The sequence below is a fragment of the Mustela putorius genome, unplaced genomic scaffold (genome assembly GCF_011764305.1).
Source record: "Mustela putorius furo isolate JIRA1106 unplaced genomic scaffold, ASM1176430v1.1 tig00537338_pilon_pilon_pilon, whole genome shotgun sequence".
Lineage (NCBI taxonomy): Eukaryota > Metazoa > Chordata > Mammalia > Carnivora > Mustelidae > Mustela > Mustela putorius.
The window spans coordinates 1,635,135-1,658,350 of record NW_025422460.1 but is presented as its reverse complement, the minus strand read 5'-3'; positions in this window follow the sequence as shown (position 1 = coordinate 1,658,350).

Genomic DNA, 23,216 nt, shown 5'->3' with positions numbered 1-23,216 from the left:
GGACAGCTTTGCGCCAAGGCTGTAGAGCACAGATAGTCCTAAGGTCCGTGAGGAGAGGAGACAGCAGAGACCCGGTGTCCGACAGCGCAGAGGGGTGAGCGATGGACTGCCTCACTCACGGTGTGCGTTGACCAGGCCCTTCCTGCAGGGCCCCATAGCACTGCATCAGGGAGGCTGTATCAGCTCCGTTTCAGAGGCTTATGGACGTGAAGTGACTTGTCCAGGCCATGCAGCTTGTGGGGGGTAGAGCTGGACCCTGGGTGGTGTGGCCCCAGGACCTGTGCATTCTTAGGGCCAGCCCCTGGTGCTGCTGCAGAAAGCCTGGTTAGCATCCAGGTTTTGCCACATTTGAGCTGTGTGTCCTTGGACATTGCTTTGCTTCTCTGAGCACGTTTCCTCTCCAGCCCATCTGATGCAGGTGCTAAGGCCGATCCTGGGACTGGTTCCTGGTGTTCCCTCTAGTTTGGTAAACAATGTGTGGGATGCCAGGCACACCCAACATAAGATAGGCCCACCCTTCACTGTGATTTCAGAGGCACCAGGCTGGGGCTGTGCATTTACTGGAGTCCTTGTAGGTTTCTCAAGCATAGACTGTCCTTGGAGATCAAGTACTTCTACCCCACTGACCTGTGTCAGTGTCTGCACCCACACATTCCCCAGAAAAGAAGTGTGCTTTCCCTGAGGCTTTGTGGGTGGTGTGGAGAAAGAAACAGCCCTTTCTGGGAAGGAAGGAAGAGAGAGTGTGGTGGGAAGAGCAGCTGGGGCCCGAGCACAGAGGTCAGGTGAGGGGAGCAGACGATGCCGGGAAGAGCGTATTGATTTCCTCCTTTTAAAAATGGACTCAAGTGGAATCATTCATAATGTGCTCTCCCCACTGCTGACAATACCCATCCCCATCACTGTCGGGGAAATGGATTTGCAGCACTCTCAGAAAAAGAAAACACATTGCCTGAGATGTGCAAAAAGGGTTGGCGCTATTCCCAAATGCTTTCTGGACAGCCTGCTGGTGACTGTCTGGGGACAAGGGCAGCGGGATGCAATGTCAGGGGCTGCTTCCAGGAGATCTACTTTGAGTACTGTGGCCATAATAGGCAGTCAACCCCGGGTGGGCTGGGCCTCCAAGGGGGTATGGATGGAGTGTGGGGGTCAGGAAGCCATTTGAGCTGAGTCTCAGAAGCAGGCGTGGCCACGCAGAGCATTTTAGGTAGAGGGATACCACACCCAATTCTCCGGGCCAAGTGGCTCCTTGCAGGGAACCAGGAGAAGCCTCATGTGGCTGGGACCCAAAGGGTGAAGGTGGGAGCTCGGTTGGCTGGAGAGGTGGGCTGGGCTGGTCCTGTAGGTTGGATGCCTTTCCATGCTCTCACTTCTTAGGGGCTGGGGTCTAATGTGGATCAGAACACCTTGCTAGAAAAGAGTGGGTGTCTGATCAACCCAGCATGTCTCTCCTGGGCCTGGATCTGGGTGAAGAGAGATGGACTGGGGCTCACTGTTCTGCTTTCCTTAGTTTTGGCCTGAGGCTGTGTGGCAGCAGGTTGGACACCAGGCTCAGCTAGCCATGGCCCCCCAGGGGACCCCCTGCCTGGCCAGACTGTTTCTCCTTGCCAGCAGGGGTCAGGAGACTGCCACATTAGAGGAGTGTCTTGCTGTTGGTTAGTACATTCACTCATTTCAGGAGGCCTGCTGGGTGAACCCATGGTGAGCTGCTCTTAGCATTAAAGAGGCCACGTGGACAGACACATGGAACCAGCCGGACTGTGATTGAGTCATACACACTAGAGAGTGACCTTTCAAAAGCCATCTGAGATCTCTGAGCCTCAGTTTTCTCAACAGTAAAATGGCACTAACCCTTACCAGATGGTTGTGGGTAACTGAAAGTACCAGGCCCTAAGGGCTGGGCCACCATCTGGCCATCAGGAGCTCAATAAGTTTCTTCCATTTACCTGGACCCAGTGGGAAGGCAGAGCCTCAGGGCCTTGGCACAAGCTATGTGCTTGTCTGGAGAACTCTTATTTCCTGATGCCCTGTGGTCAGCTCCTAGACTCCTGTCCGAAGCTTGCTTAGCTGTCACCTGCTCTCCCTACCCACCCCCCTCCCCAGTCCTGTGCACATTGCCATCTGATGTAGACTTGTGAACTTCATGAAGGTTGGGGTTTGTTTTATTCTCTGGGTCTCCTCCATGCCTAGAACAGTGCCTGACATGTTGCAAAGGGTGAAGGGACACTGCTGAGATGAACTTTACCATGCAAGGATACAAGAACTCTGCTTGTTAATTCCCAGAGCCACAGCAACAAGGGCCCTGTGTTTTATTGGCAGGGGTTCTGCTAATCTTTCTGAGGTGGGCACAGAAAGCTCTGGGCTCTGAATCAGACAGGTCTGGTTTGTGTGAATGTGTGTGTGTGTGTGCATGCGTGTGTGTGTGTGTATGTTGGAGGAAGGGTGCAGTGTGGCCCAGATCTCAAATGAATTAGGCTCTGTCTCTGCCTGTGAGGAGCTCCTGGTGTGAGGGGGACACAAGGCCTAACTGAGGTGAGCCCTCCAGGATGATGCCAAGCCCAGGCTAAGGCAATGACTTCCCAGGGAAGGGATGCCCTGGGGACCTCCGAGGAGTGCTTGGTGGCAGCTCCTGCAGGGAGGTGCTCCTCCTTGACCCCTGTGTGTGTCCGTGAGACCAGAGTTACTTAAAGATATTGTCTTGTGGCTGAGACCTATTCTCCCCTGGACATTATAACACACAGGTGGAAGAGGGCTCTGTCAAACTTCTGAGGGAAGTGGGGTACAAAGGAACAAAGTCAGGACACCCCCCTCCCATCAGCACACATATCCCTTCCCTCGATGATGAGCAACGTAGTTAAGTATACAAGTCTTGGGGCGCCTGGGTGGCTCAGTGGGTTGGGCCTCTGCCTTTGGCTCAGGTCATGGTCTCAGGGTCCTGGGATTGAGCCCTGGTTTGGGCTTTCTGCTCAGCAGGGAGCCTGCTTCCCCACTCTCTCTGCCTGTGTCTCTCCCTACTTGTGATCTCTCTCTCTCTGTCAAATAAATAAATAAAATTAAAAAAAAAAAAAGAATACAAGTCTCCCAGGAGAGGGGACCAAGCTGGGTCTGAATTCTGCCCCCGCTGACATGCTCAGTGACTGTGAGCTACTGATTGAGCTCACTGAGCTTCAGTTTCTTCATCTGTGCAATGGGCATGGTAACAACAGCCGCCTTAAGGGGCTCTCGCATTCATGAGAGCTTTACATGCATTGTGCTCACTAACTGCCACTCATTCCTGTTATTACCATGGGGATTTAAATTCATAGCACAGTATAAATGATGCTACAGGAGCTCTTCCTGAGGCCCTTTTGGGAGGAGAGACCATAAGAAGAGAACACAGCCAGGAAAGGAGGGCTGTGGCCCAGGCCACATCCAGTACCTTCCCAGGTGCCCATGGTATTGCCATTCCTGGGGAGAGGAAGCCCCCCGAATTGGCCTATATGTCTGCTCTCTGTCTGGCTCACTGGGATTCAACCGACCTGGGTCAGGAGGGCTTTCGACAGTAGGCAGAGGTGTGGAGTGTGGGGCATTTTTCTTAGTGTTGTTGCTGGGGCAATACCACATTTGCTAAGTGCCCACTGTGTGTCTGGCTCAAAGCTGGGGCTTCCAGGCCCTCTCTTCAGGGGCCCAGGCCTCTGGTAACAGACTTTTCTCAGGCTTCTGGTCAGGGTGGCCAACAGCTCCAAACTGGGCAGTGACCTGTTTCTGTTTCTGTTTCTGCGCTCAGAGAGTTGTAGCCAAGATTCACTGCCAGGCTGGATAGAAAGAGAGCGTGAAGGAGAGACTGCTGGGCCCTGTCCATAGGATGGAGCTGCCATAGGGCCTGTGCTGAGCAGGGCCAAGGGTGGACACGGCTCCTGGAAGGGGCTGGGCCAGCCTTGGAAGGTGAGAACAATGGGTTGCATGTGGGAGTATTGGGACACGTGGTTGAGAAATCCAGCTTCAATGCGTCTGCATTGTGGCCCAGTTTATGGCTGAGTCTGCTCCCGCTGGACAGTGAATTGGTGAGCCCACAACATGTAGAGAATTTTCCTGACTCAGTTCTGAGACCTGAAGACCCTCTGTGCACAGGGGCGGTGATCCTCTTCCCTCAGGGGTCACTGGTGAGGGAAGCCAGCCTCATTCCTGTGTTCTTGAATCATTCCAACAATCCTGGGTCACCCGTCCCCCAACCCCCCCACCCCCGCCATCACCTCTTCCATCTCACAGGAGAGGCAACTAGAAAGTTAGGGAATTTGGTTGTTAGTGGTAGATGAGGGACACACTCAGGGGCTTTTGAGCCTGAGACACCCAGCCTGGCTCTGGGCCAGCGGTGGCTGTTGCTTTCAGAAAGATTGTTTGGATCTCTGTCTCACCTCTGCTCCTAACTTAGGCCCCTACCCAAACTCCCTAGTCCTCCTGCCTTGTGTAAAGAAAGGAGTGTCACAGAGAGCCAGACGCAGGCTCTGGGGAGCCATTTCTAATGGGCAAACATGCCCATTTTCCTAAATGAATCAAATCCATTTCTCTCCCATACATATTTCATGGGTTTCCTCTCTGTGTAATTTAATTATCGCTGTTGTTAGTGTTAATGTCCTGGTTGGTGCAGTTCTGCTCCCCAGACCCTTGGAGCCTAATGCTACAGCGGGGCTCTGAGGAGGAGCCAAAGGATGGAATCATCCCTATGGCAACAGGATGCGATAATATTTCCCAGTGATCTATTGCTTTAATCTTGAGGGCTCAGTATATTGCCAGCATTAATAAATAAGTCTAAAAAACACCCTGGTGAGATTGATATTATTCTATCCATTTTACTGATGGATAAACAGCAACTCAGGGGGGTTAAATGCCTCGCCTGGGGGAAGAGGCGAGAAAGATGGTGCGGTGGAAAAGTATGCTGGGTACCACCCTGGTTCCTGGGAGGCCCCGCATCCCTGCTGGAGGGGCTGCCTCAGGTGCACAGAAGCCTCACATGAGCCAGTGGGACCATGATTGCTAAGTGCACTCTGGATGTAATCTCTGTTACTCGGGCTGGCTGGGAGCCAGACTTGCTCTTATGGGCAGCCGGAAAGACCCTGTGCCCTCAGCTTTGCTCCCTTGCCTTTCTACTGTGGATGGCACGCCCTAAGAACTCGCATCCATCGGTCTCTGTGTGTTCAATGATACATTTCTTCAAGGAAATACCTTTAATCCAATACCGGTCTTGACACCCCCGTGAGAACTACCAGGATGATGACTGAGACTGTATTTCCTCAGTGGAGAAGCAGGAGTGAGCAAGGAGACAGGGTGCCTCTCTGATGAGGGTTGGGCAAGTGGCCACATGCCCACTTCTCCAGCAAAGATGTGCAAACATGTGCTCCCATTTGGTCCAGCTATGGGCTCGAAGCTCCCATACCCTACTGGGAGGAGGCCTCCTTGCTCTGGACTGCCCCCAGGCTTACTTGCCCCGAGGAGACGTGTCCCCATGCTTCCTGGCCCTGCTACAAAGTGTCACAGGTCCTGTAACACTGTTCTATAAGCCTGGTGGCTGGGTCCCAGTGCTGCTGCTTTGCACTCTGGCATTCCTTTTCCCTTTCCCTGAAGAACATCATGCTACCTCCCACCCCCCGGCCCCGTCAACCCTCAGGTCAAAGTAGCTGCTCCTGGCACCCAGTCTCATGTCTCGGCTGGCACAGCCTTCCTCACAGGCCCCTGACCACCTCATTATCCAGATGCTTCTCCTTCTTCCTGTGATGTGAGGGTCTCTTGGGGGGGGGGGTCACTGGTGTCCTTTTTCTTCTGTGAGCCATAAAGAGAGCCACCCAGTCCTTTGGGGTGGGGGATTCTGATAATGTGGGATCAAAAGACAAGGGATCTGTGGCCCCGTGCCTTTCGTTAAAGTGCCCCCTTTGCTCACGTCCCCTTTCTTGGAGACCAGTTATGTCCACCCGGGGGACTTAGGTGCAGCATCAGGTCGACACGCCTTCTTTCGAGAATAAGGCTAAATTGTTTTAGACTGAGATTATTTTCGACTATTTCACACCTTTCTGAAAAAGAGCAATTCCAGGGTGCTGTGCTGATGCCTCACCTCTTATAATGGGCAGAGTTGTATCTCAGCTCCTCTTTTCACATGTGCACGGTCTCTCTGCTTCCTGTGTGAGCTTCAGGGTCCCACCTTCCACCATCTGTGCTGAGCACTGTGCCTGTGGCATGGATGCATTTGAGGAGTTGGCTCAGCCCACACCACCTTTCCCTGTACCCACCTGTCTGACTGTGGCTGACAACAACCCTAGGGGAGCACCTGGCTCAAGCTGGACCTGTCCAGTTCTCTCTCCTCCTCTCTCAGAACTGAGCTTCAGAAGCCTATGACTGTACTTGAACCCAGAGAAATTATACGGCAGGTGGCCCTGGGGAATTACCTTTGGCCCATGTGCCTGTGGAAGAAGATGCTGGGAGGGAGGGATAGAAAGAAAGAGAGAGAGAATAGAGGGGAGAGGTAGGAGGAAGAGAAGAGAAGGAAGATGGCAGGAAAAAGCAGGAAGAGAGACCAGGAGGCCCCTACTGGGAGGGAGAGAGAAGGGAACCCTGATGCCTAATTATGCCTAATGACTTTCCTGTTCTGTTCTGCTTCCCTGGAGGCTCAGCTGGCAGCCCTGCCCCAAGCTCCAGGATGTACTTTATCATTCTTCTCCTTTGTCCTGGGTAGGAAAGGGTTAAGTCAGCAGGTTGGGGTTGCCCAAACCCTGCACATTCCAAAGAAAGGTCTGTTCAGAGATATTAGACTATTCTGTCTGGTAAGAATGTTTTTGCATGCCTGAGGCCTTTGGCCATGCTATACTGGTTAGGCGGTTAGGCGAGATAAGTTTATCCTGCTGGTGTGATTTATAGACAATACCTGGGTTTTCTCTGGGAGGGGGCTGGGCTCTGAGTAGCTGAAGCCAGTCACATAGGTGCTGCAGGCTTACCTGATTCCTGGTAAAAACTTTAGACACAGGGCTCAGATGAGCTTCCATTGTTGGGAACTCTGCAGCTACTTCTGAGCTGTTGCTGGGGGAATTAAGGGTGTCCCCCTTTATACTTTTGGGAGAGGACTCCTGGAAGCTTGTGCCTGGTTTCCCCTGGGTGCCTTTTCCCTTTTTGTCTGTATTCTTTCACTGTGATAAACCGTACCAATGAGTTTAACAGTTTGTCCTTCTAGCAAGTCATCGAGTGTGAGGATGGTCTTGGGGACCTCTGACATTGGACTTAAGGTGGCTTATGCATATTTCTCTTCCTTGCCAATGGGAGGGTTTTGTATGAGGCAGCTCAGAATCAAAGGATATACAGGAAAAGTTCCCAGTAGGGACTTGCCCACTCATCCTGGTGACTGGGGAAGGAACTAGGGAGCATAAAGACCTAGCAGCCATAGGACCTGTCAGCGGCCTGAGATGGGGGCCATCCAGAACTTGGAGAAGGCTCTGGTTGTAGGAAGGGACCCTCACAGAAGCCATGGTTGCAGATAGAAGACACAGCCCTGCCCACTGTGGCCTGGCAGAGAGTGAGCCAAAGGATACCAGGTGTTTCTGACCTGCTTCCTTCTGTCTCCAGGCACTGGCAAAGTCCTCTCATTGCCCAGATCCAACAGGAAGCTCCATGGCAAGTGGGTCTGCAGGGGCAAATGGGGGCCGTGCCTGCCCTGACTATGCTGTTGGGGAGAGACGAATGTAGGGGCTGCCTGTCATGGTCCCTGATGGAGGCTGCATTGGGTCTGCCCTGTGCCTGCTGAGCTTGGCCCAACTATGGAGCTGCTGTGGCCCAGCATCATGATGAGCATGGGGTGGGGCTAGTGCAGTGGGGCTTGGGAACAAGGAGGAGGGAAATGGGGTTGTCCTGCTAGTAGAGTGCAGAGTGGGTGGGGGATGCTCAGGTAGTCAGGATGCCTTGAGGGTGGTACCCAGTTCCAGAGTATCAGGCTTCTCTCTGCTGCCTGCAGGCTTCAGGGAGGGGCTGTGTAAAGCAGGGTGAGCTTCCAGGATCTCTAAGTGGGACCCCTGCCTGCCAGCACACAGCCTTCTCCCTAAAGCTGCCCCATTCCCACCTGCGGGGTGCTCAAGTTGTGTGCTATGGGAATGGGCAGACCCAGGTGTAAAGAATGGGTGGAAAAAGACTTGCTAATTGATTTGTTAATTAATGAATGCCATTCCTCTTCCCACAAAGGATTCAAGGCAATTTATGAGAACTTATATAATATAGTAATTTCAAAATAGAGACAGACTTACTGGGCCTGGGACAATGTAAATAAAAGTGCGGAGTGGATGCTGGCAGCCTGCCCTATGGCCCTTGCTCACACTTCCCGCCCCAGGCCTCCAGCCCAGGTCTGCTCTCCCTTCTCAGGTTCTGGGGCACCTTCAGCTTCCAAGGAGTCTTCCTCACTTCTGTATGTGACACAGGGAGATGGTTTCATCCTGGGAACACTCTCTGTCCTCCCTGAGCTGGCTGACTAGCATTGCCACCCCTTGGGTCTCTGTGTCCCATGCTGTGCCAGGCTCCTCTGACTGTGGCCCTGACCAATCTTGGTCCTCACCACACCCTTTCACCTGCTCTGGCTTTCATGCTGCTTCTTTCCTGGCCAAGTCCGTGAAAGGATGCTTCTGGGCCCACACTCCCCAGGTTGCCCGAGTTCCTAGTTATTTCACTATACTTTACCATGCTTGACACCGTCTACATTATTGACACCTGTGTGGTTCCTTCTGACCAAGTGTGCAACAGTACTACCAGACACCCTGAAGCACAGGCAGGGAAGCCTTGGGACTCGGAGTGGGTCACCTGGCCAGGAATGGCCCCAGCCCCGACCCTCCCTGCTATTGGCTGTGATGCACCATGGGCAAGGAAGGGCAAGGTGCAGTGAAGCTCATCTGGGGAGACCTCCTGTGACCTGACCCCACCCTTCTACACAGGTGCCTCAGTTGGTCATGAGCTGGCCACCAGCCCTCCACATGAGATTTGAGAGGGAGGCTGTACAGATAACCATGTCCAAAGTGAGTGGGTCCAAGGAGAATCACTCACCTGGTTTTGGGTGCAGTATCATATTCCCACTATTCAAGGAGGAATATACAAACAAGAATGGAAGTCATGATATGAATGTGCTAGCAGTAAGCAGTCAGGCCTGACTTTATTAAACCGTTAAGCCATGCACTGAGTTATGTTAATTGTTATAAGTAATAGTACAAAATAGAAGAAAATGTCTCTAAAAATAATGGAAGATAGAATGTATAATGTAAAAGAATGATTTAAAGTAAATAACTCCAACCATTTATTATATGTTAAAGTAACATGCCAAATCAGCTGGGTAAAGAGGATTCATTTGACAACAAATAGAGTGAGTGCTCTACTAGGCCCAGGACAACCACATGGGATGAAAATACTGGGCCTGGTAGAGCACTCACTCTATTTGTTGTCAAATGAATCCTCTTTATTCTTTATTTTATTATAGTTAATAGTTATTAAACCCAGTATTTTCATCCCACGTGGTTGTCCTGGGCCTGGATCTGCCTGACCTTGGCCACTTGCCTTATTATCTGGTTAGAAGGGTCATCATGATGGCTCTTAGACTTTCTGTGGTACTAAGACCACTACTGTGGGGCATGGAGTCACTGTGATGACCCATCTCCTCATGTTTTATGGGCCTCCCTGGGGCTGAGGGTGAGGGTCACCCCTGAATCCTACCTCCACAGCTCTCTGCCCAGGTTTCACCCAGTGGACCCACAGGAATTGCATGGAGAGACAGAGGAAGAGGGCACATTGGTGTTCCAGGGCGTGGATGTTGGCCAATGAAAGGAGCAAGCAGATGACATGCTGTGCCTCTCCTTCCTGTAGCTGCTCTGTGTTCTCTAGCTGTGTCCTGTTTGGGTGTGCCATTCAGGCTTTGCTTTCCCCTCCTTCTCTGGTTCACTTCTTTCCCTCACTCATGCTCCCTAAAAGCATGACCACACGTTTGACCTTGGGCTCTGATTTCCAGGGACTCATTGCTAAAATAAGTGTGCACTCTGTGCCAGGCAGTGTTCTGGGCATCTTCAACACAGCAATGCACAAAACAGAACATCCCTGTCCTCTTGGAATTAATGTTCTAGAAATGGTGGTGGGCTGGGGAAGACAATAAACAAATAAGTAAGTTATAGAAAATGTCAGAAACTGGTGAATGTACCAGGGGTGGGAATGCCAAGGGGTGGAAGAATGGAGCGGTTTTATATAACATGTTCCCAAAAGGCCTCAATCCTTCAAATACTTTGAAATAGGAACACAGACCTAAGAAAGCAATGGGGAGAAATACATGGGGAAGACTGGAGGTGGAGGGAGGGAGCAAAGGTGCAAAGACCCCATGGCAAGACTCTGCTTGACATGTTGAAGGCTTAGGAAGGAAGCCAAAGGACTCGAGCAGGGTGAGTGAGGAGCAGAGTAGGGGTCACAAGAAGGCCAGACCACATTGGGCCACTGAATCTTGCCAGTGTTGGGGGAAACAGGGAGGTCCAAAGGCACTGTTGCATTAGCAGAGTGAGAAAGAGTAGTGGCTTGGACCAGCATTCAGCAGAGAACTTGATGGCTGGATTCTGTATAGAATTTGAGGTGGAGCCAGTAGGCATAAAATTTAGACACAAAAAGAAGAGAGGAAGTAAGGATGACTCCACGATTCTTGGCCTGAGCACTGGAAGGGTGGAGTTTCTTCCTTCCTTCCTTCCTTTCTAAAAGATTTTATTTATTTATTTATTTGACAGAGAGAGAACTCACAGGCAGGGGGAGTAGCAGAGGGAGAGAAGGAGAGCAGAATCTCCACTGAGCAGGAAGCCCAACGCAGGGCTCAATCCCAGGGTCCTGGGATCCTGACGTGAGCCGACACTTAACCAACTGAGCCACTCAGGCACCTCATGGGTGGAATTTCTTTTAACCATGGTGGTGGGAAGAACAGATTTTCAAGGGAAAGGTCAGGAATTCAGACCGTGTTTGGAGGTGCGAATTTGGAGACTGAAGTTTGGAGGTGCGAATTTGGATTGGAGATTGTGTACAGTACAGTATTCTTTCGTATTCTGGTGCTTCTCCTTGACATTATGTTTCTGAAAATCATATTGGCTGCAGTTAATTTATTTTGCTATAAGGCATTCCATTGTATGAATATATCTGTATTCACTTAAGCATTTAACTTTTGATAGTCTTATGGATTATGTCCAATATTTGACTAATACGGATATTTCTTCTGTGATTATTCTTGTATGTGTTCACATGTTCTCACATTCCTCTCAGATATATACCTAGAAGTGGAGTTTCTAGGTCATAAGATAAGCATATTTTTAGTTTTATATTTTTAATTATAATTTTATTTTAATTTTACTAAGTAAAACCAAACTGTTTTTCAAAGTGGTTATACCACTTTGTGTTGCCCTTAGTGGTGTCTGAAGTGTCTGAGAGTTCCCATGGCCCCATGGTACTTTTTGACTTTTAATGTTTGCCAACATATTGGAAACATAGGGGTATTTCATCATGCTCTTAATTTGTGTTTTCCTGTTTTATTTGTGATGCATGTATTACCGTTTCAATACAAGTCACAAAAAGATACTAGTGATAGTGAAAACAAAGAGAAATTGACTCAAGAATTGCAAAGCTAGAAGAAAGGGGGAAGGAGGAGGGAGTTAAGATGTGACTCTTTTTCATCTTACACTAGATTAGTCAATGGACATTTCCTGGAGCCAGAGTAACTTACTGGGCCTTATATAACATGAATGCAAGAAAAACCAGAAAGCCCTTAAAAGTCACATTGGAAACTTCCTTTTCAACCTCCTTAGTTCTGCTTCTAAGAGGACACAGAGGCTAATGCTATATAACAGGGCAGAACGGGGGGTGAGGGAGGGTGGGCTGGAGGAGATGGGTTTGGTTTTAAGCAGGGATTAGTTACATAATTCAATTCCCTTAACTTGGTGTCATACCTCTGGACAAATTTCTGAACAGTTTCTGTAGACTGGTTGTCCAAAGTGATGGAAACTGGAAAATCCGCTAATGTGCTGGCCACAACCCAGAATTGGAACACAAAGCAGCCAAGGATGTCCTGTGAACAGCAGGCAACAAGTCTTGGATGGGCAGGCCAGGCTCCATATAACATGAATGCAAGAATGCAAGGGGTTCCTGTTACTTTTAAAGTTCCTGTTACTGTCCCTGGATGTGCTGCCTCTCTTTTGCTTAGTGACCTTTTTTCTATTGTATTTCTTTGTAACAATAGCATTCCAGAGTACCATCAGGCCCTTTGGATGACAAAACCTCCTTCAGTTGCACCCATGGATACAAAGAAAATGTGACAGAAATACCATAATAGTGAAAATTTGTAACACAGCTCTCTGAGGGCTGGATGCATCAATAAGGACATGGAGACACTAGTGATATAATCAGTCGGATGACATGAAGTTTACATATCAAACTCTCTGCCCTTCAGACTGAGCACAATTACAAAAACATTTCATTCATTAGGCAACAGGCAAGGAAGATTTTCCAGTAAATTCCTCTTGACAGAAATTGTACAGGTCAGTACTTTGACCCAGAACATTGAAAATGGAGAGTAATAACAAAGTAAAAACAAAAAACCTCCATCCATGTGAAAACTGAATAAACATAAAAACAGTGCAATCATTTCCCAAATAACTTTTGAATCAAAGAGAAATTTGAAACTACAATTGCTGAATACTAAGAAAACAGCAATTTGAAAGCCTTATATATCAAGACCTAGGAAATCTCCTAAGGTTATAATGAAGAAATTCATGACCCTAAATGTCTTCAATGTTATAAAAGATAAGTAAATTAAGTAAGCTTTCAATTCATTTTAAAAAGAGGAGAATAAAGTAAACTTTAAAAGAGCAGGACAAAGAAATAAATAGATAGGAACAGAAATTAGTGAATTAAAAATGCTGAGCCATAAATAAGTGCCATAACTGGTTCTTTGGGAAACCCTCAACAAAAGAGATAAATTACTCACTGGTCCTACTGTCCCTGTGTGTTTCATCAAGATACACATGATGGATGGCATTGCAGGCAGAATGGTTCCCTGTGGGCAGACTCTGGGTTAATGTGAAGTCCGCACTCCCTCACACAGGAGCTCCTTTACTCAAATACTCAGGAAACTCTTCTGGAATACAAGTGAGTGGAGTGTGATCAGCTCAGGATAAATTTGGATTTTTCCTGGTTAATAAAAAAGAGTCTGTGAAATTTTGGAAATTGAACTATAATTGGAAAGCAAAACCTTTCATTGTATGTTTAATCTGATTATGCCCAAAAAAGTTTTGCATCTTTTTGGTAAAGAAGGAGGAACCTGAAGCAGAGGTGGTTAGGAAGGGGGAAGTATTTCAGATGTATAGGAGATTGAAATGGGGTTAAGTAATTGCTTAATATCCACTAAGTGGATTTCCCGAGTATAAATGATCAAAACTTACACCGAGAGAGAAAGAGAAAAGCAGAATATAGTAACATCCATGGAAAGAGTAAAGAAGCAATCCGCAAAATGGTAGGTAAATAATCAGTTACATGTCATAGAGGATGACAGAATGGAAAGTTCTAGGAATAGAACTTTCCTAGTTCAGTTTTCTAGTTGAACAAAACAACTATTGAGTGGGGTGCCTGGGTGGCATAGTCAGGTAAGCATCCAACTGTTGGTTTCAGCTCAGGTCATGATCTCACAGTCATGGACTGAGCTCCATGTTAGGCTCTGCATGCAGAGTGGAGCCTGCTTAGGACTCTCTCTTCCTCCCATCCCCACATGCTTATTCTCTCTGAAATCAATCAATCAATCAGTCAATCATCAATTGATCTCTGAACAAAACACCAACCGTTGAGGTGGCATGAATTGTCAGAATCAACTAGTTTGGAACTCTGGAATCTAGCCAAAACCTTGTTGAATCTTTGGGAATGCACGATGAAAAAAGGGGCTGGTAAATTTTGGTGTTTGTGTAGCAGCTATAGTTCCTCATTTCCTAGCTTCAAGGCCTGCAGTCATGGAGAATATGGCCTGCCTTCCTAGTGTGCTTGCTGGTGCTACGTAGGGCAATAAACCTTGCCCTACATGGGGTTGTGTGTTTTGTTCTGTCTTGATGAGTAACTGAGGGGCCAACATAAATGCTGGTCATTGTTTAACCCCTGTGGCTAAAGTGGCATCCTGAGTAGCATCGCTGAAAGAATTTAAAAATACAGAATATCTTTTTTTGTTTGTTTCTTCTCTTATTGGATTCAGGCATTCAAGGAAATCTCTATCATGTCACTGACCATGAGATAACAGAATAGACACTTCAATGACCACACAGAACAAGGAATATAGATTTTACAAAAAAATTTTAAAAATGTCACTGAATATAATGATGTTGGTTATATAGCAATATGTTGGTTAGTTGAATTTAAATGAAAAAATAGAGCAAAAAAAAAGAAAAGGAAATGTCATTAAACAGATGACTGCAGCCCTCAGCAAACAAAAACAGCAATCCCTGGGGATGTAGGAGAATCTGATTTCCAGAGTTACTATATAAAAATACTCAAAATGTCTATGTCTCAACAGAAAAGAAATGATAGAAACTATCCCTATGAAAGCCCAGACATTGAGCTTATAAGGCAAAGACTTTAAATTAACTGTCTTTTATATACTCAAAGAGTTGAAGAAAACCATGTTCAATGGAATGAAAAGAATGGTCTATGAACAGTTAAGGAATATCAATAAAGAGGTAGAGATTACAAGTGGAACCAAGTAGAAACTTTGGAGCTGAAAAGTACAATTGCTAGAATAAACATTTCACTAGAGAGTTTCCACTAGAAGATTTTTAGCTGCAGAAGAAAGTATCAGTGAACTTGAAGAGAGAGCCATTGAAGTTATCTAGTTTGAGGAGCAGAAAGAAAAAGGAAGAAAAATAAATAGAGTCTAAGTCCCATACTTGCATATTATGAAGCAGATCAATATGCAAGTATGGGAATTCCAGAAGGAGAAGAGAGCGAGAGTGACAGTGAGAGAAAGGAGCAGAAAAGATATTTGAGGAAATAATGGCAAAAATTACTCAGATTTGAGGAGATACATAAATCTGCACAGCCCCAAATTTAAGAAAATTCAAGCTGGAGAAACTTAAGGAGAATCACACTGAGACACATCATAATCAATCTGTCAAGAGTTAAAGGTAAAGAGAAAAACATCAAGAGAGAAGCAAATTGTCAGGTACAAGAGCAGTCAATAAGATTAATGGTTATCTTCTTATCAGAAACCAGGGTGACTAGAAAGCAGTGGGATGATGTATTTAAAGGACTGAGAGGAAAAAAATAATATCCAAGAACTCTGTCTGGGAAAATGATCTTTCAAAAATAAAAAAGTTAAGATATTCTTAAGTAAACAAGAGTTAGAGAGTATGTTATTAGAGACCTGCTTTACAAGAAATGCTAAAGACAATACTTCAGGTTGAAATGAAAGAACACTAGAAGGTAACTCAAAACTGTATGAAGAAATAAAAATCTCAAGTAAATATGACTATATAGGTAAATACCAAAGTTAATATTGTTGCATTTTTGGTTTGTATTCCTTTTTTTTTCTTTGCTTCCTATATGGTTTAAAAGACAGATGCATAAAACAATAATAATAAGTCTACTTTAGTGAGCACACAATGTATAAAGATGTAATTTATGACAATACTAACACAAAAGAATGATAGAGTGGGATAGGATTGGAATTAATGTATACTATTTAAATTAAGCTGATATCAATTAAAACTAGAGTGTTATAAATTTAGAATATTAACTTAATCTCCATGCTAACCACTAAGATAAATATGCAGAAAAATGGAGAGAGTCAAGACGTTACATTAGAAAAAATCAAACACAAAAGAAGGTGAAATTGAGAAAAAAATTATATAATACATACAAATAGCAAAGTGGCAGAAGTACATCCTTCACTATCAGTAATCACTTTAAGAGTAAATGGATTAAGGTTGGGGGATCTAGGTGGTGGGTGTTGGAAAGGGCATGGATTGCATGGAGCACTGGGTGTGGTGTAAAAATAATGGATACTGTTATGCTGAAAAAATAAAAAATAAAAAAATAAAAAAAATAAAAAATTAAGAAAAAGAGTAAATGGATTAAATTTATCAATTAAAAGACAGAGAATAGCAGAACAGATTAAAACACACACACACACACACACACACACACACACACACGGAGTCTAACTGTATCCTGCTTACAATAGTGTCACTTTAGACCTAAAGACAAATAGGTTTAAAGTGAAAGGAAAGAAAAATAGAGCTGGAATGGCTATACTAATAATAGATTTTAGGTAAAAAAAAATTGTTACAAAGAGACAAAGAAAAACATTAGACAGAAAAATTATAAACATGTACATACCAAAACCAGAGCCCTAAATATATGAAGCAAGTATTGACAAAACTTGAAGAGAGAAACAGATAGTTCTATAATAATAATAAGAGACATCAATACTCAAGTTTCAATTATAGAACACCTAAACAGAAGGTCAGTAAGGAAATAAAGGACTTGAATAATGCCATACACCAACCAGTCCTAACAGACATATAAAGACACTCTACCCAACAAAAGAATATGCAATCTTCTCAAGTACCTTTGACACACTCCAGAATAGACAATTTGGGGGCCATAAAACAATTAATTCTCAATAAATTTTAAAAGATTGACATCATAGGACTATCATCTCCAACCACAGTGGAATGAAACTGAAAGTTGATAACAGAAGGAAATCTGGAAGATAAGGACATTCATGGAAATTATACAACACATCCTTAAATAACTAATATGTCAAAGAAGAAATCACTAGAGAAATTATACAACATGTTGAGATGAATGAAAACAGAAGCACAACATACCACATCTTACAGGATGCAGTGAAAACAGTGCTCAGAGGGAGATTAACTGTTACAAATACATATTAAAGAAAAAAGTTCCCAAATCTCTAACCTAACTTTACACCACAAGTAATTACCAAAATAAAAGCGAACTAACCTAAAGCTAGCAGAAGGAAAGGAATAACAAAAAATTAGAGTACAGATAAATGAAGGAGAAAGTAGAAAAACAATAGAGAAAATTGGCTCATTGGGAACATCAACAAAAATTATCAGACCTCTAGAAATACTAAGAAAAAAGAGAGAAGATATAAATAACTAAAATCAGAAATGGACTCATTTTTAGAAGCACATGAATTGTCCAAACTGATTAAAGATGAACTAGAAAATGTTTACAGATATAATGAGTGAAGAGATTAAATAAGTAGTCAAAAAACCTCTCAACAAAGAGAGGTCCATGATTAAATGGCTTCATGGTGAATTCTACTAATTTTTTTTTTTTAAATTAACGCCACTTCTACTCAAACTCTTAAAAAATAGAAGAGCAAAAAACACTTCTGTATTAGTCACTTCCAGGTGCCATAGCAGGATGCCATGGACAGGATGGCTTAAATAATAGCTATTTTTTTTTTTTTTTGGTCACAGTCCTAAAAGCTAGAAGCCTAAGATCAAGGTATCAGCAGGAGTGGTTTCTGGTGAAACCTCCCCTTCCTTACTTGCAAACATCTGCCTTCTTGGGTCCTCACATGGGCTTTCCTCTGTCTGGTGTCTTCATTTCTTCTTATAAAGACACAAGTCCCATTGAACCAGGACCCCATCCTTATGACTTCATTTAACCTTAATTACATTCTTAAAAGCCCTATTTCCAAGTATAGTTACATTGGGGGTTAAGGCTTCAACATATAAATTTTGGTGGAACACAGTTCAATGCTTAACAACTTCCTAACACATTCTGAGACCCTGATACAAAGTTGGACAAAAATACCACAAGAAAACTGTAGACTGATAGGCCTTATGAATATAGACACAACCTTTCCCTGCCAAAACACTTGCAGACTAAATCCAAAAGTACCTTAAAAGGATCATCTATCAGACCAAGTGGGATTTATCCCAAGAATTCAATGGTGACTCAACATAAGAAAATCAATAATGTAATATGCCACAGTAATAGAATGAAGGGAAAAAGACCCACATGTATTTCAATAGATGCAAAAAAGGCACTTGAAAAAAAATCCTTTCATGATAAAAGCACTCAGCAAAGTAAGAATAGAAGGGAAATTCCTTCACGTGATAAAAGGCATTTATGAAAAACCCATAGTCAACATCATACCCAATGATGAAAGACTGAAAGCTTTTCCTCTAAGATTAGGAACAGGACTAGAAGGCCTGCTTTTGCCAGTTCTATTCAACATTCTACTGAAAGTCCTAGCCAGAGCATTTAGACAAGACAATGAAATAAAGTGTATCTAAATTGGAAAAGAAGAGAAAGTATCTCTATTTACAGATGATATAATTCTACTTAAAGAAAATACCAAAGAATCTACAAAATAACCACTAGAGCTACTAAATTCTGCAAAGTTACAGGGTGCAAGATACACAAAAATCAATTGTGATTTTACCTACCAGTAGTGAACAATTTCAGAAGAAATTAAGGTAACAGTTCCACTTACGATAGCATCCAAAAAAATAAAATACCTAGGAATATAATTCAACCAATGTGGTTGAAAGATTTATATCTTTCCCTGAGGTAATGTAGTTCAGAGGCCAAACAGGTAACCCTCATTTCAAATCTCAGGAAGCAGAGGAAAGTCTCTCTTCCACCCTCTCCCCAAAGCCTGGGTCTCTGTGCCAAATGATCTATCATCAACTTGTAAACCAAAGGTTCCAAGGGTCCCCAAAATATCAGCTATACCTCCATGTCCTGCTGCTCTGCACTGCAAAAATGTGATGCTACTTTGAAGGACAGAAAAACCACCTTGTATAGATTAAAGCAAATCGGAAGCAAAACACCATGAGTATGTATTTCTGCCCATCCATACCTGTAGGAAAATACTGAACTACCAACTGCGAAGTAGGATTATGGACAATTTTTTTTTTTTTTTTTTTTTGTGGGGCTGGGTATATGCCAAGGGCCTGCTGATTTATTTTAGATTAAATTCATGAAACACTGAAATATGACTCCTAGGCTCGGGCCATAGAAGGAGAGACCTCACCAAAGGAGAATGAAAACCTGGAAGAATGTTGCCCCTTCCAGCCCTCCTTCGTGGGCCACCACCCCATCCAAGATGTCTAAGCAGGCATGAGGAGTGGGTATAGTGAGTCTCAGGGAAGGAAGAGCAGCCCAGCCCCTTAGGGAGGAGCCCTTGAAAGGCCCAGAGGTGGCCAATCTCTGCTTTCCCTGGTGGGGTCAGATGGTCCTCAGGGCCTGAGCTGTGGGAGGTGGGCCAAGTGGGCTCCCTTACTCTGGTCTCTCTTCTCCCACCAGCCTCCCTTTCAAGTACCCTGGCAGCAGGGTTCTTCCAGGGCACACCAGGGCATTGCCATTTCTGGTTCCTCCTCTGGGAGCACCTGTTCCCCATAAAATCACTTGGGTCACACTTTCATGCCCTCAAAACTCTGCTCACTCCAGTCTTCTCTGAGAAACCACTCAAATACATTCCATCCCAAACAGTACCTTCCCAGGGTTTGTGTCACATTGGTTGACTGATTTTTCTCCCTGTTTCTGGATCTCATAAAAGGAGACCTCTTCTGCCCTGGAGCTCGCTGAATCCCACTGGGTGCTCATGGTGCTAGATGAGGAAAGGCATGAAGGTGGGTCCTCACTTGTGTCTCAGACATTGTGTCACATGGGGATGGTCACACAGTCCCATCTTTTGTATAGCTTTGACAATACCCATGCCATTCTTTACTTTTAGGACCCACTTCACACCCCTATAGGGCCTCTTGGTCCTTCTGTAGACTGACCTCCATCCCTGTTACTCCAGTGACATTGCTCTGACCACACCCAGCATCCCCAGCATCTCCTCAGGACTCCTTACCCTCACACCAGCAGTGTTTCCTTCCTTTGCTCACCTCACAAATCCTTATTCAGGCTTCAAGGCCAGGTCTAAATATCTCCTGCCTAGAAAGCCTTCCCAGCTTACTCAGCCAGCTTTCTATCATGCTGGAAGCTCTCCGAGCACCAGGGGCTCACCTGCACAGAGACTCCATAAACTAAACTGTTGGCTTCTGACTGGCCAGGGGCATCCCTGGGAGCACAGATTCCTTACCCTGGGCAGGGCCTGGCTCAGAGACAGTGGGCCACCAGTACTCAAGGAGTGAGTGTCTTTGTATAGTGCATCAGATCCTGGGTGTACCTGCTCATTCCTTGCCCTTCCCCTCCTCTGTCTCTGATTTCCATTTTGTCCATTGCCTCTCCTATTTGCCCAGAGCCAATCTAGTTTATGAAAAACAAGCTGTCATCTTACTTTTTTTTTTATACCTCATTCCCCCAACAGCTGCTGTGTTTCCAGATGTTCATTACCGCTGTATTAGCAGAAGTTGTTAATGACACTCAGACTGACAGAATACAAATTGATTTTCAGAAGTTATGTTGATTGCTTAGGCATGTTTCTTGTACCAGCTAAGCAAAATGGGGGTGATGGTGGTAGTGGTGGTGAGGGGGGAAGAACCATGCCATGTGGCACATATGGTCTTTAATTTAAGGGGCTCAGGCCACATGTGAACCAAATGTGACTGGAGAAGGTGTGGATAAGGATGGGTTTCCAGGAAGTTTTAACTAAGCTAAACCCAAAGGGAGATAGTACATAGAAGCAATGTATCCTGAGATGCTTTGTGGTTTCTGGATTCTGCTGTGGGCAGAGAGGGGCACTGGGGAGTTCAGAAGTTTGGACCCAGCAGTCACACAAGCCTGGTTTAGATACCAGCATTGCTGTTGATCTGGGTATGTGATTTGGGGGAAATTGTTAACTCTTGCACATCTTTATCTGCAAAATTCAGACAATGTGGGAATACTAATGATCATCAAACCAGACAGATGCATGCTAAAATGGAATGACCCCCTTACCAGCCTAGTCAAGATAAGGAGATACGATTATCTCTTAATGAACTACTAGAGTGTTCACCAGCCTTCATTGGTAGGAAGGCCAGAGATTCCCCGAACTATTTAAGAACCTGGAGCTGGTCCTGCTTCCAGACACCAGAGAAGAGAACTAGCTGGAGAATCCAAGCCAGGGCACTACTGTTTCTGTTGCTGCCACATAGTGCCACTATTGCACAGCTCTGCACAGCCTGGTGGATGAGGGTCCACTGATGGAAGCCTTGTTCCAGGTCCCTGAGAAGGTGGACTGTGCCCCACCCTGGGACTGCAGCATTGCGAGGCTCTTCCTTTCCCTCTAAGAAGTTCCCTGGGATACTTTGCCAGAGATTGTGCAACACAGAAAACTAAAGGTCCTCTTAACAGCCTTTCCTGGGATGGAGGTGCTTCATTGATGTCATAACTGGTGAGACCATTCTTGTGATTTCCACAGAAACACCTTGAGGACTTCAAGGTAACTTGTACCTACTACTAGATACAGAAGACGCTGTCTGGGCTTTTAAATTTTGGTTCATTAGCACCACCTCCCATGTGTCGGTCACCAAGCTCATGTGATTGGTTCATACTGACCTATCAACTGATACAAGTGGACTCTCTTTTCTTTCCACCCAGGCGAGCCAGCAGGATATAGGTTATAGGCTGCATTAGAGGCCCTGGCAGGGTGTCTTAGTAACTGGGATACTTATCTATTGACTATTCTGCAGCCCTGACTCCTGGAAACTGTGGGGATGATGTATGGAGCAGACCGTATCTGGACAAGAGGGCTATTTTCCCTGTGCTCAGAGCCTGCCCAGAAGGTCTAGATATAAAGGACTTGGGAGCTGAGCATGCAGGATGCAGGTCTGCTGGCTGGATGGCAGTGCTCAGAGCACTTGTTTTTTTGAGTTCCCGAACAAAGGGTTCCCTGTGACCTGGCATGGAGAGACTGAAGGTGATGTAGGCAGATCCCTGACATAGTTCCTGAACTGTTGCTGGGAAGTTGAGATGGTGATCTTAGAGCTGAAGCCATAGTCAGAACCCTAGTCCTAACACAGATGGGCCAGAGGGTCTGGGGCAAGTCATCCTCCCTGCTCAGGGGCATGTTTCCCCAAAGACTGATTGTCTGGGAGTGCTGAAATGTTAGAGGGGAAGGCCCTCAAAGATCATTCCACTCAAAGCTCTTCCTGCCCTTATCACCCTCTGCCACCACCCCAGGGGGAGCCCCAACGGCTTGAAGTCATTTGCTTTCTCATGAAGCTGTGATGAAAGGAAGGAATGGAAATAAAGAACTGCACAGAGCTTTAAGAGCTGAACAAACAGGAGGAGGGAGTTTCAATGAGAAAATGTTTGGACCACTGACTGGAGAAGCACCTCGAAGGAGCAGGCTCTAAAATGGCTCTTTCTCATGTGACGAAGGGTCTGAGCCTGTTCAGTCCTCAGGAGCACATCCACTGGGCCAGGTAGAGAGTGGAAAGTAGGAATCTCAGACCTTCTATCAAGCTGTATCTTGCCACACCTTATGGATGCATTGTTCAGTTCATTCACTCATTCATGCACTGCTGAAAGTCTGTGGTGGTCCAGCCCTGTGACTTGTATGGTGGGGGTGGGGTCTGAGGCTCTACAGCTCACACAGCAATGGGTTTGGAGGTGGCTGGGATCCTAGGGGTAGGGCAGGGTTGAAATTCCGGGTGAGAGGAGCAATGGGATTGACTGTGTGAAGCTTGGACACAGGGCACTTGTAATGGTTGTACTGGGCCTGGAGATGCATGTACTGGTAGCATGCATCTGGAGGTCAGAAATGTGCTCAGCTAGTTTGGAGCAGACCTTTTGGTTAGAGAAGGAGGGAGAGAAGATAAGAGGGAGGGAGACAGCCTCTTCCTAGAAACTCTCTGTCCACCTTTTGTCAGGCTAGCCTTTCCACTGTCAAGCTAAATGTCCCCTCCTTAGGCAAGTTCTCCTCCCTGTGCCCAGTCCCAGACCATGTCAGATCTCTGATTATAAGTGTCAGCACAATTCATATTAAAGGATGATTTGTGTGAATATTTGTTTGTCTTCTGTGATCTGTCAGTGTACCTTGCATGGGGTCTTGCCCACAAATGATGAAACAATGCTTACTGAATATTGCACATCCCCCTGGATGGAGAGTCAGAGTTCTATCTGTCTATAAAGGTGTTGGCAAGGGATCTAAAATTCCCTCCCAGGGTTGTCACTTGGTGAACCAGTAAGGTCATTCTCCTGGTCTCAATTTTCTTTGAGAAAACCACAAATTATTGAAGCAAACTGTCTCAGGGTTTCCTTCT